The sequence below is a fragment of the Humulus lupulus genome, chromosome 2, assembly GCF_963169125.1.
Source record: "Humulus lupulus chromosome 2, drHumLupu1.1, whole genome shotgun sequence".
Classification (NCBI taxonomy): domain Eukaryota; kingdom Viridiplantae; phylum Streptophyta; class Magnoliopsida; order Rosales; family Cannabaceae; genus Humulus; species Humulus lupulus.
Window position 1 is genome coordinate 66063006 of NC_084794.1, and position 12628 is coordinate 66075633.

The 12628-nt window shown below is 45.0% G+C and overlaps 1 non-coding gene across 1 annotated transcript; it reads left to right on the forward strand.

The window, feature by feature from the left end:
- Positions 1–227: 227 nt before the first annotated feature.
- Positions 228–334, forward strand: LOC133820050 (small nucleolar RNA R71). Its single transcript, XR_009886484.1, has one exon. It is a non-coding gene; the product is annotated as a small nucleolar RNA R71 (small nucleolar RNA).
- Positions 335–12628: the final 12294 nt, after the last annotated feature.

The following is a 12628-nucleotide window of genomic DNA, read 5'->3' on the forward strand; positions in this document are numbered from 1 at the left end:
CTGTTAAAGCAGTGATTGCATCAAGCTCATGCACCCCAGCTACCTTTCTAGCTCCAGATGATCTTTCCTCAGACCATTGATGGTTATTTGTGGCCATGTCCTCTAGCAACTCATAAGCGCCAGTTGCGCTCTTGCTCATAAAAGTGCCACCCGCTGCAGCATCAATAATAGTTCTGGTTGTTGGACATAAACCATTGTAGAAATTTTGTACTAGCATCCACTGTTCAATGCCATGGTGAGGACATCTTCTCAGGAGTTCCTTAAACCGATCCCAAGCTTCATACAGTGACTCTCCCTCATTCTGGCAAAATTTATTTATCTCTCCCCTCAATTTAGCAGCCTTGGACGGAGGGAAGAATTTGGATAAGAATTTCTGAGCTAGATCTTGCCAGGTGACAATAGAGTTTGGCTGCAGAGAGTTCAGCCAACTTTTAGCTCTATCCCTTAGAGAAAATGGGAAGAGCCTAAGCTTGATTGCGTCATCGCTCACCCCATTATATTTGAAGGTTCCACACAGCTCCAGAAAGTTGGACAAATGAGTGTGAGGATCTTCAGAGGGCAACCCATTGAATTGCACAGAGGACTGCACCATTTGTAAAATAGCAGGCTTGATTTCGAAGTTGTTGGCCTCTACAGCTGGTGGGCGTATACTATTTTGTACTCCCGTTAGAGTGGGTAGCACATAATCTCTCAGGCTCCTCTCAGCATTGGTCTGAGCCTGAACCCCTTGTACAACTCCTGGATTTAGAACATTCCTGCCATCCCCATCATTCTGTGCCATCTTCACAGAATTCTGGGTCTCTCTCTTGCTCTTTCTGATTTGATTGCAAGACTTTTAAATCTCGGGATTCAGAAGAACAAGTGTGGCTTTTCCTTTTCTGCCACGCATATACCAAAATTCACCTGAGATAGAAAAATTAAGCAACTAAACAGATTAGAAACAAGATAAAATAAAATCAAATTAGAATAAAAATTAATTAGACTGATATTGATAATTATTTTCAGTCCCCGGCAACGGCGCCAAAATCTTGTTGCGAAATTTATAGCTATGCAAGTGCACACAGTCGCAAACTCGTAATAAAATGGTAAAACCAAGTATCGTCCTCAAGGAATGATTTACCAATTACCAGTCAATTAATTTCTTGTTCTATTTGATGAATTGAAATTTTTGATTTTTATAAATGCAGCAAAAGAAACTACAAATTGCAGAAACAATAATTGAAAATTAAATAAAATAACAACTAATGAAAAAAAAACTTTTAATTTAATCAGCCTATAATCATACTATGAATTATAAACTCAACCTAGATGATAATTTCCTATATTTCTATGGTAAATTGAACCACGCAGGTAGCATTAATCTCAATCAACTTAATAACAGTCACACAATTAATTCAGATACTTTCGTTCTAAATTAGAATTATGTCCAATATAACCACAGCATAATTAAATCTCACTTCTCAGATTTTGACTTAAAAACATATGTAAATGACTAAAGATGGCCAATCAATAATCAATTTAAAAGAACAGATTATATGGAATTGAAGAAGATTGAAGAAGAAGAAAATTAAAATTGCATTAGGTCATAACAAAGATTCAAGTGATTCAATTGAACATCCTAAACAGAAAATTAGTTCATAGTCATAGTGCTAATCACAACAAAAATTAAAGATAACATCAGGAAGAGAAGAAAAACATGTAAAAATACTCTAAGCTTCAGCCTCCAAAACCAGAACTTCTCCCTCGTCCGTACATATGTTTTTCTTCTCCTTTTCCTCATTTAAAACCTACGATTTCAGATTTTAAAGAGGCGGGCCGCGGCTCTCCATACACTATGCCGCGGCCCGTGTCATAATTCCTGGGAAGAAGATCCTCTCAATGCCGCGGCCCTCTGAAGCCATGCCGTGGCCCGCATCAATGATTTCTGGGCAGAGTGCCCATCTATGCCGCGGCTCTCTATAGCCATGCCGCGGCCCGCAGATGTCCTAAAACACAATGCTTCTGTTTCTCCCCCTAGCCGCGGCTCCACTTTGCTCATGCCTTGGCTCTTAAGGAATTTCTCAATTTTTTCAAGTTTTCATCCAAAAATTTCACCAACACTTCCAAATTGTGTTGAGAACCATTCTTAATCAAAATATGATGAAAAACTTGATTATTTCTTCCCTTTCTTTGGCATTTTCTTCCACATGCTCAATTCTTCCTGATATTCCCAAAAACACACAAACAAAACATAAACCCGCACTAAATGAAAGAAAAATGAAATAAAAGACTACTAAAAACATCACCAGAACATAACAAAAACTAGACTCAACAAGCACTAACTGGATGTAGGTCATTACCATTCATTGGGGCCGAACCACTATAAATTGTTGGTGTTTCTTCTTACCATTAGATTAAACTTTTACTTGTCATTTCTTTTCCTGTCGTATTTTTGACTCCATGTCGTTGGCCAAATCGATGGTCAACATTCTGGTGCTTTCATTGAGAGATTGATAAAAAAACTGTAAGAAAATCTAATGGCAAAGACATCCAAGAGAGTTGGATAGACCGCTGGCGCTGCATCATCCTAACCTCCTCCCCCAAATGTGGCTGAAAATGAACCACATTTAGAGTTGGAAGAGCAGGAGTTAGATTCGGAAATGCTTAGGGCAACACTGGGGGTGTTGCAGGACGAATTGGCTAATCTGAGGGCCAATCAGGAGAATGCTGCGGAGACAATGGCGTTATAGCAGAGAGAAATAGAACGCCAGCGTCAGGAGCTGAGTGAGCGGCAAGCGGACATGGACCGTCGACAGAGGGATGCCATGGCCGCTCTCGAAGAAGCCATCCAATTGGCTCGGAGTCAGGCTGTGCTAGCCTCTCAGCCAGATCAGCCGCTGAGTGCGCCCCCAGATGGCTCCCAATCCTAGTCCTCCGCTCCAACCAGCAAGCCCTCAAAGGCCGGAGCAGCCACTTGTTGCTCAGGATGATGTCCCAGCTAGGGATCCTGAGTAGTATCCTCCATCTCAGGCTAGTCGAGGCAATCCCCAGCGCCCGAGGCAGAATAGGGTCAGGCAGCCGCCCCGCATCCCTAGACGCCCAGGGGATGAAGAGCCGAATCCACCGAGCAGGGGAGAGCATCCTTCTGCCAACAGCAGGAACATCGAGTCAGGCTCTGCGGTCAGGGGCCCCCCACGGCATAACAATGCACGGGGACCCAACGACCAGCGCAGGCCTCTCCCTGACACTCAGGAAATTCCAGCCCGAGGAGGAAATAGCGTGAACAGTAGGTCACGCCGTAGCCAGCCCCAGTTTAGAGACGGCTACAATTATAATGAAGTTGACTCTGGTAGAGGAAATGCTGGTCGGGGGAATGAGGAAAGAGGCGGAGGCAGAAGCCCCCCACCTAGAGAAAATATGCCAGCTATCCATAATGCTGGGGGGCAACCCAGGCAGCAGAACGTCTTTGATCGGCTAGGAGTTAGCGAGCAGAGACATAGGGATGACGATTTAAGGGACGTACTCAATGACCGTCGTGAAAGACATGATGAGTACACTCCCCCAGCACCAGTTGCTCCTGCAGTCCCAGAAGCGGTTTAGGCTCAGATTGATGCTCTGAACCAGGCAGTACAACCGCTGGTCGAGGGATGAACGTCCCACATAGAGTACGATAGGAGGAGGGGCACTCCCTTTGTACAGAGGATTGCTGCGGCTGAAACCCCCAGTAAATTTAAGACGCCAACACTGTCGAACTTTGATGGGTACGGAGACCTAGTATCTCACGTTAACAAGTTTGAGATACAAATGGATATACAAAAAGTGTCGGAAGATGCTCGCTGCAGGATCTTCCCCGCGACACTATCTGACACTGCCCAGGAGTGGTTCTTTAAGTTCCCTCCTACTAGTATAGTATCTTGGGAGATGTTCGTGAATGAATTTTACGAACAATTCTATGTGGGTCGCGTACACCCCACAGAGGCTAACCAGGTGGTCGAGATACGCCAAAAAGAGGGAGAGCTCTTAAAGGAATATGTCCAGCGCTTCACTCCTCAGTGGGTGATGAAGGCAAGATGATGGCCCTAATTGCTGGGGTTAGGCGCCATTCACCCCTCTGGATTAGCCTAAGAAATAATGGGGTAAGAAGTACCCAGGAGTATTTGGATCGGGCTGATCGATACATCAAGCTCGAGGACGCGATTGCAAATGAGGGGAAATCACCAACGAAAGATAAGGGGCCAAAGGAAGAACCCGTCAAGGCTGCCAACGGGTCGGAGAGGCCCAATGGCAACGACAAGGGCAATGGGAATGACAATGGTAGGAATGGTGGAAAACGGGCAAACAATGAGCCGTCAGCCTTTGACAATAAACGCCCCAAAAGCAATCGATATGAGCCAAGATTCACCAACTACACGACCCTTGTCGAAAGTCGAGTGGAAGTCTACCAGGTGACCAGCTCTAACGTGCCTTATAAGCGTCCCGCGCCCATAAGGAAGTATATCTCTAAGAGAGATACAATGAAATTCTATCATTTTCACAACGACTACGGGCTCGACACTAATGAATGCAACCAGTTGAAAGACAAGATTGAGTTCCTGATTAGGCAGGGACATCTAAGGAGATATGTACGAGTCGCAGGAGGGTCTCAGCGAAAGGCTCAAGGTGGCAACGACCAGGCGCTTGCACGCCAGTGCTCGCCACCTTTACAGCCAGCTCCCGTGGTAGGCACTCTACTCACCATCTGCAGCGGCCCACACCTTGCAGGGGATAATGGGAAGGTAAGGGAACGATACGCTCGAACCCTATGCCACAACTAGGACATTGAGATGATGAGTGTGGAAGATCGAGCACCAAAGAAGGCTCGAATAGAGGAAGAGTTGATAACCTTCTCTGAAGACGATGCTCAGCACGTACGCTTCCCACACTTTGATCCGCTGGTCGTGGACGTGCAAGTTGCCAACATGATGGTGAAGAGGGTGTTGGTTGACACAGGAAGTTTGGTCAACATCCTATACAAGTCTTCACTGGAGAGAATGAAGCTGTCCATCAAGGACCTAGAGCCATGCAACCAAACCATCTATGGTTTTTTCGGCGAAGGGCTCACCCCAACTGGGTCGATTAGGCTTCTAGTTATAGCAGGTACTGCACCTACTAACAGGACATTACTTACTACTTTCATAGTAGTTGATTGTCCTTCGGCATACAATGATGTAATTGGGAGGTCAATCCTGGTCGACCTATGAGCTGTCACTTCAATATGGCACCTTGCCATGAAATTCCCAACAGACGCAGGGGTAGGATGCATATTGGGAAATCAGCAGGAAGCAAGGAAATGCTACAATGCCTCGATAACCAAAGCAAAGAAAGGTGTGTGGAGGGAAGTTCCCGGAAAAGAGTTGCAAATGGCAGTTGATGTTCAGGCCCAATCAGGTGATAATGTCACCAAATAGGGCGTTGTCCAAAGGGAGGATAGAGACCTGGATCCTCGCTTTGGGGATTTTGAGGAAGAAATAGGACCCATCGAGGAACTTAAAGAGGTCCAACTCGATGAAGAAAATTTGACCAGGGTTGTGAAAGTCGGTAAAAAATTAGAGACAACAACAAAACAAGCACTGGTGGAGTTTTTAAGGAAGAACCAGGAAGTCTTCGCCTGGTCGCACAAAGACATGGTTGGAATAGACCCTGCAGTCATCAGCCATGTCCTGAACATCAACAAGAGTTTTCCACCGGTGCAACAGAAAAGAAGGCTACTCAACAAAGATAGATCAAAGGCCCTAAAAGAAGAAGTCGAGAAGCTAAAGGAGAATGGGTTCATCAGGGTGGCATTTTATCCATCATGGGTCTCTAATCCCGTACTAGTTCCCAAGCCGAATGGCAAATGGCGAACATGCGTGGATTTCACAGACCTTAATAAAGCATGCCCTAAAGATTGTTTCCCACTCCCTAGAATCGACCAACTGGTCGATGCCACTGCAGGGCACGAGATTCTCTCATTCATGGATGCATACTCCAGATATAATCATATTAGTATGCACCCACCTGATGAGGATCACACTATCTTTCGGACTGACACCGGGCTTTACTGTTACAAAGTAATGCTTTTTGGTTTGAAAAACGCTGGTGCGACTTACCAGTGACTGGTCAACCACATGTTTAGGGAGCTGATCGGCACAAACATGGAGGTCTATGTCAACGACATGCTGGTTAAGTCGAAGAAAGCAGAAGGGCATATAGTGGATTTGCAAAAGTGCTTCAACGTCTTGAACAAATATCAGATGAAGCTGAATCCCCTCAAATGCTCCTTCGGGGTAGGATCAGGGAAGTTCTTGGGATTTATAGTTAACTCGAGAGGAATTGAAGACAATCCCGAGAAGATCAAAGCCCTGATCGATATGAAATTGCTAGCAAAGATTAAGGAAGTTCAAAGTTTGACTGGAAGAATTGCCGCTCTCAGTAGATTTATTTCGAAATCAATGGACAAGTGCGTTCCATTTTTTAATCTACTCAGAGGCAACAAGAAATTTGAATGGATGAAGGAGAGCGAGCAGGCTTTCCAAGCATTGAAGACTCACATGGCGCAACCACCCATTCTATCGAAGCTGGTCGATGAGGAAACTTTGTTTGTCTACTTGGTGATTACAGAATATGCTGCTAGTGCTGTCTTAGTAAGAGAAGAAGAAGGCATCTAGAAGGCTGTTTATTATGTGAGAAAAAGGCTAATTGGAGCGGAACTGCGGTACCCACCCATTGAAAAGTTAGCCTATTGCTTATTTTTGGCCTCTAGGAAGCTACGACCTTACTTTCAAGCTCACCCAATCACGGTTTTGACCGGCTAGCCTCTTCGGCAAGTTCTGGAAAAGCCAGAGGCCGCTGGCAGATTGTTTAAATGGGCGGTTGAACGTGGGTAGTTTGATATCTCTTACTTGCTGCGAGCAGCGATAAAAGGGCAAGCCTTGGCTGACTTCATTGCAGAGTTCACTGAACTTCCAGATATCGAGCAGTCCGAAGAGCCTGGAGAGCCTAAGTCTCAAAACCAACCTCCCTCATGGAAGTTATTCACAGACGGCTCCTCCAATGAGCATCACGTAGGGGAAGGGGTGATCCTGATTATGCCTGAAGGGCATCGATTTCACTGCGCAATCAGGTTTGACTTCACTGCTTCTAACAATGAGGCTGAGTATGAAGCGTTGCTCACTGGGTTACGATTAGCCAGGGACATGAATATAAAGGTACTTGACATCTACAGTGACTCTTAGCAGGTGGTAAATCAAGTCATGGGAGAGTACCAGGCCCAAGGTTTAAAGATGGTTGCTTATTTAAAAAAAAAACAAAGGATCTATTAGCGCAGTTTGACAAGTATACCCTTCAGCAAGTACCTCGCGACCAAAATTCAAACGCTGATGCTTTAGCCAAGTTAGCAAGTGTGAAGGATGCTGATACTCTGAACATAGTGCCAGTTGAATGGCTATCTATGCCAAGCATCCAAGCAAAGGAGACCACTCTGGTGATCCAGGTGGCGGATACATGGATGGCACCATACATAGAGTATCTGACGCAAGGCGTTTTACCAACAGACAGAAACAAAGCTAGGACCCTTCAGCGGCAGGCTGCTAGGTATATCCTGGTCAATGGAATCTTGTACCGAAGGGGATACTCAATGCCACTCCTTAGATATATTTCGAAAGAGAAGGCCAAGGAATTGATGAAGGAGGTACACGAAGGCTTTTGCGGGGACCACGCTGGGGGGCAAAGCTTGTAAAAAAAGATCCTGAGGCAAGGGTATTTTTGGCCAACAATGAATGAAGACTCGATGGAATTTGTACAGAGGTGCGACAAGTGCTAGAGGTTGTCCAAAATCCCACAAGCATCCCCTAATGAACTGAAACAGATGCAAAGTCCATGGTCGTTTGCAGTGTGGGATATAGATTTAATCGGATCTTTGCCCACAGGAAAGGGCGGCGTCAAGTATGATGTGGTTGCCCTCAATTACTTCACTAAATGGGCTGAAGTTGAGCCACTTGCAACCATAACGACCATGAAGGTGTTGGATTTTGTGGTTAAAAACATCGTTTGTCGCTATGGAATGCCAAGGAAAATCGTCTCAGATAACGGCACGTAGTTTGATAGTGATTTATTCACAGACTTTTGCGAACGGCACAAGATTATCAAGAGCTTTTCTTTAGTAGCTTATCCCCAAGCAAATGGACAAGTCGAAGCAGTCAATAAAACGCTGAAGGATACTCTGAAGAAAAGACTAGAAGAAGCTAAGGGTGCATGGCCAGAACAATTGCCAGAAGTCCTTTTGTCGTACAGAACTTCCCACCGAACAGCAGCAGGCCATACTCCATTTTCTTTGGCTTATGGGTATGAGGCTATGTTGTCTGTTGAGTTAGATCCACCCTCGCATCGCAGAATAAAGTACGATCAAGGCTTTAACAACCAACTATTGATGGAATCCCTGGACTTGATCGATGAGAAGTGTGATCAAGCCCAACTTCGAGTAGCTGCATACCAGCAAAAAGTCGCCCGATATTTCAATTCTAAAGAGCGTGAAAGAAAATTCAACGTTAGAGATCTAGTACTTCAAAGAGTTTTCCTAAACACCTGCGACCAGGCTGCTGGAGTACTCGGACCTAATTGGGAAGGGCCTTACCAGATTGAAGAAGTCATCCATCCAGGCACCTACAAACTTGCTCACTTAAATGGAGATCTTGTTCCTCACTATTGGAATGGAGAACACCTGCGCAAGTACTTTCAATAAACAATTCTTCTTAAAGAATCGACTTGTATTAATTTTACTTTTTACAAGTTATGAAAAAGGGTTGGTCATTTCATGTGACTAATCGCTTATAAGTGTAAGATCTTATTGATCACTCGTATAGACACGTTTTGTCCATTTATTATGAGAAATATAAGGGACTGTGCACAGCCAGTCATTCTTGCCAATTATTGTATTTATTACAAGTATTTGCTCATTACGTGTGTTGTTTTGTTGTATTATCGTTTTAGTTCATTTACTCCGAACAGTAATGTTCGAACAGGTTTTGGTCAAGGCAAGTGACTAAGGACCTAAAGCTCCTCAATCACTTGGAGGGCATATAAGGTATCTAGTAAGCAAGGCATATCAAAAGGTATGTAAACACATGAGAAAAATAAGTGAAAGCATGCTAGGGTACTTAAAGTATTTTTCAAAAATTTGTATTTTGTTAAATCAAACCAAAGTACTATGCTAAGTTCGGTCATACGAACATATGTTATAATAAAATGAAAATATTATAATATCTTAAGGAAACATTTTACACCGTGAGCAGTTACTGCTCGGATGTAATTGTTCAATTAAAAGTAACAGCTGCCCATGCAGCAATAAAATTTTAACTAGAAAATTAAAGTGTCTTTACATCACGACCCGTAAGTTGTGTAATCAAAAGATTAAAAAATAGAAAGGAAAAAGACTAAGAGGCTGGAGGGTCTTGAGGAGCATCCTGGTCACAGCTACGCCAGCTTCATTGTCTGCACGATCTATCCCCGTTGCCAGGGAGATCTTTAGGGAGGCAGGAACTTTAGCCCTTTCTTCCTCCTCCAGGCGAATGGCACACTGGGACATTAGAGTCCGCCTTAAGCGATCTGACAGGTAGCAGAAGTCGACCTTCCGGTTGTGCTTCCAAAACTCATAGAAGCAAAGATGGGTTACTTCCTTGTACTTCTCCAAGTTCTTGGCTTCAAGTTCCTCAAGCTCCTTCACGTGCTTTTCCAGCTCCTCCGTCTCCTGCCTGTTTGCAGTCAAATCAAGCTCGAGCTGTTTGGATCGTTGGTAGTTGAGTTTGGCGCTTTCCTTGAATTTTTCTTTGTCTTCATTGGATTTCTTCAGGGCGTCCCGACTCTCCAGCAGCTCCTCGGTCAAAGTGGCTTTTTGCTCGAGCAGTTCCTCATTGTGCTTGGACAGCTGCGCACTTTTCTCAAGTAGCTCGCCGTTCTGCTTGGTCAGCTCACTGTTCTTCTCGAGCAGGTCAACATTTTTCCCTTTAAGCGCTTTCATAGCCTCAGCAAGCCTGGTGTCAAAGTTTTTGGTCTGTGACACCATTGCACCCGCACGGCGCTAGCCAACAGTCATGGTCAACAAGCCCTGCAATCAGATGAAAAGAGTAAGGCAATGGTAGAAAATCAAAAGCAAACTATTCAGCATCAGAAAGTAACTTACGCTGACTATCTCATTCAGCCATCGATTGAGTATCTGGTTAGTCTCCATGGATATGGTGCTGTCAATAGCCTCTTGACTGCGTTTATGTTTTGAAAGCTTGTATATTCTCTCCCTGGCTGAGCTGACCACGGAGCTGGACAGGGAGCCTTTGGGCTGAGTGGGCTGAGTGCGGTGTGTTCGATTGGTAGGGTCCTAAGGTGTGGGGTGTTGGTCGACAGGTGTTGAAGGAGTATAATTCTGGTCGACCAGAGACATTGAGATCAGCTGCTCGAGTGGAGATGGAGGTGGCGTGTTTTCCTTCGAAGGAACAGTGGCTGGAGGATCCTCCGTTCGGGCCTTCTTTGAGGCAGTTTTGCTGCTCTCCCCCCGAGTCCTCTTGCTGTCTTTCTTCCTGCCTGAGGAAGCAGCGGCAGCCTTGTAATGTTCGAACACATCTTCAGACGACATATCTGCACAAAAAGAAACAATACGAGCAGTGAGACAAGATATATAGATGGAACTAAAAATGAAAGTAAAGAGATTATAAGTAAAGTACCCATGCTACAACTACTGGTCGCTACATTACTTACTGAACTACTTACTATCTGGAAGAAAGCTGAACTTAAGTTTGGAGTATACTTAAAGTTGCCGTCCCCGTCAAATAAATGACAGGGAATTGGCAAACTATCTAAGAGAAAGAGATCAGTACCGTTCTCATCTGAAGATTCGTCGATGGGAGTGGGAGGTTCGATGGCTTTCTTTTTTCCCTTTCCGAGTGGGGCAGGGTGAGCGACAGCTCGCGGGATGTTGGAGGGTTCCCTGATTGTCACTCCAGTTGTCCTCCTCCTTTGAGGTTGTGACACGTCTGGGTGCTGCTCGGGAATCTCCTCACCAGTGGCACTTCCCACTGTTGACTCCCTCACATCCTGGTGAGATGCCAAAAGCCAGACCAGCCTAAGGTTAGCCTCTATGACCAGATGCTTGACGCTCTTCTCCATGTTAGTCATACTAGCCAAGAGGGCTGATCGGATTTCCATGTCTGGTGTGGGAGCCGATCGCAGCCATGGGCCTGAAAGGCGCTAAAAATCTAAGGAAAATGCAGTAAAAATTAAAGAAAAATAAATGACCAAGGGTAATAAAGTATTACCTCCTTCGGTGAAGGCCAGGTTGTTGGCAACCATGTCTGTAGTCAGGAAGTACTCAAGGTGGTACCTCCCCACATTGGAAATAAAGGTTGTGTCATTCAAGAAAGTACGGGACGTTTCTTGGTGACAGAAGTGGAAGAACCCCGTGTTTTCCTGGTTGGGGTTGGATTTTAGGTCGAACAGATAGTTGACCTCGTGTGGTGTGGGGACAGGCCATTTCTTATGGCTATAAAGGATATAGAGTGCCAAAAGCATTCTATACCTATTAGGGGTTATTTGAAAAGGAGCGACCCCGAAATAGTTGGCCACTCCTTGGAAGAAAGGATGAAGAGGCAAGATCGCTCCTGCCTCGATGTGATACCTCGACCAAGCGCTGAAGGCGCCTCCAGGCAAATTTTCCCATTGGTCTTTGGTGGGTTGGACTAGGGATACCCCAGGAAGTCCGTATTTTTTAATATAATTTGCAATCATCCTCACTGTTACTCGGCTAGAAGGGGCGACGTACCATTCAACATCTGGTTGAATGGCGTTTCGAAGTTGAGCATTGGTTTGGATGCTAGGATCGGGGATATTTATTTCTTCGACCACTGGTCGAAGGAATTTAAGCCCGAGGAGTAGGCTGATTTGAAAGATTGGAAGGTTTCTTTTTCTGGGTTTTAGTTTTTGCTCGACCCATATTTTGGAGAAGGGTCGATAAAGTGTTTGAAGTGGCGCGAGAAAAAGGAATTTCAAGTATTAGTAACGACGGTTGCTCCTCATCCTCGAACAGTTGGGCTAACAAGTCATCGTCGATGGGACTCTCACCTCCCCACGGATCTTGCATGAAAAGTTGCGAACAGAAAAAAGGGGAGGTGAGAACTTAAAGCCTAAAAGCTTGTGTTGAGATTTGGAATAACGTTGCTTGCATTTAAAATTAAGCTTTTATACGACCAACAACATTCTAGCAAAAACACTAAGTCTCTTACGAGCAGTTTGAGAAACAGATTAAAAAGCGGAAGTAAAAAGTTTTTTAGAGAAAACTTTTTTGACTCCAGGGCATAAAAGGCATTGGAGTTTCGCGAGTTGGCTAGGAACTGCCACTGAGGAGCCCTGAGATTGCTAAAGCTTTGACCCACTCGAGACAGAACGTCTGAGCCAAGGGTGGCTCTGTGGGTCCTCGCAGCGTTGTCGATAACATACTCATCAGAATGAGTCGAAATTGAAAACATGAGCTCTCGAGTGGGAACAAGTTTCTTTGGGGCCGATGTGGCTTTCTAAGGGGCTTGGATGGCAAGAGGCAGAGGAAGAGCGACTTCAGCAGGTACCCCAACCTTGGGGTCTGCAGCAGCAG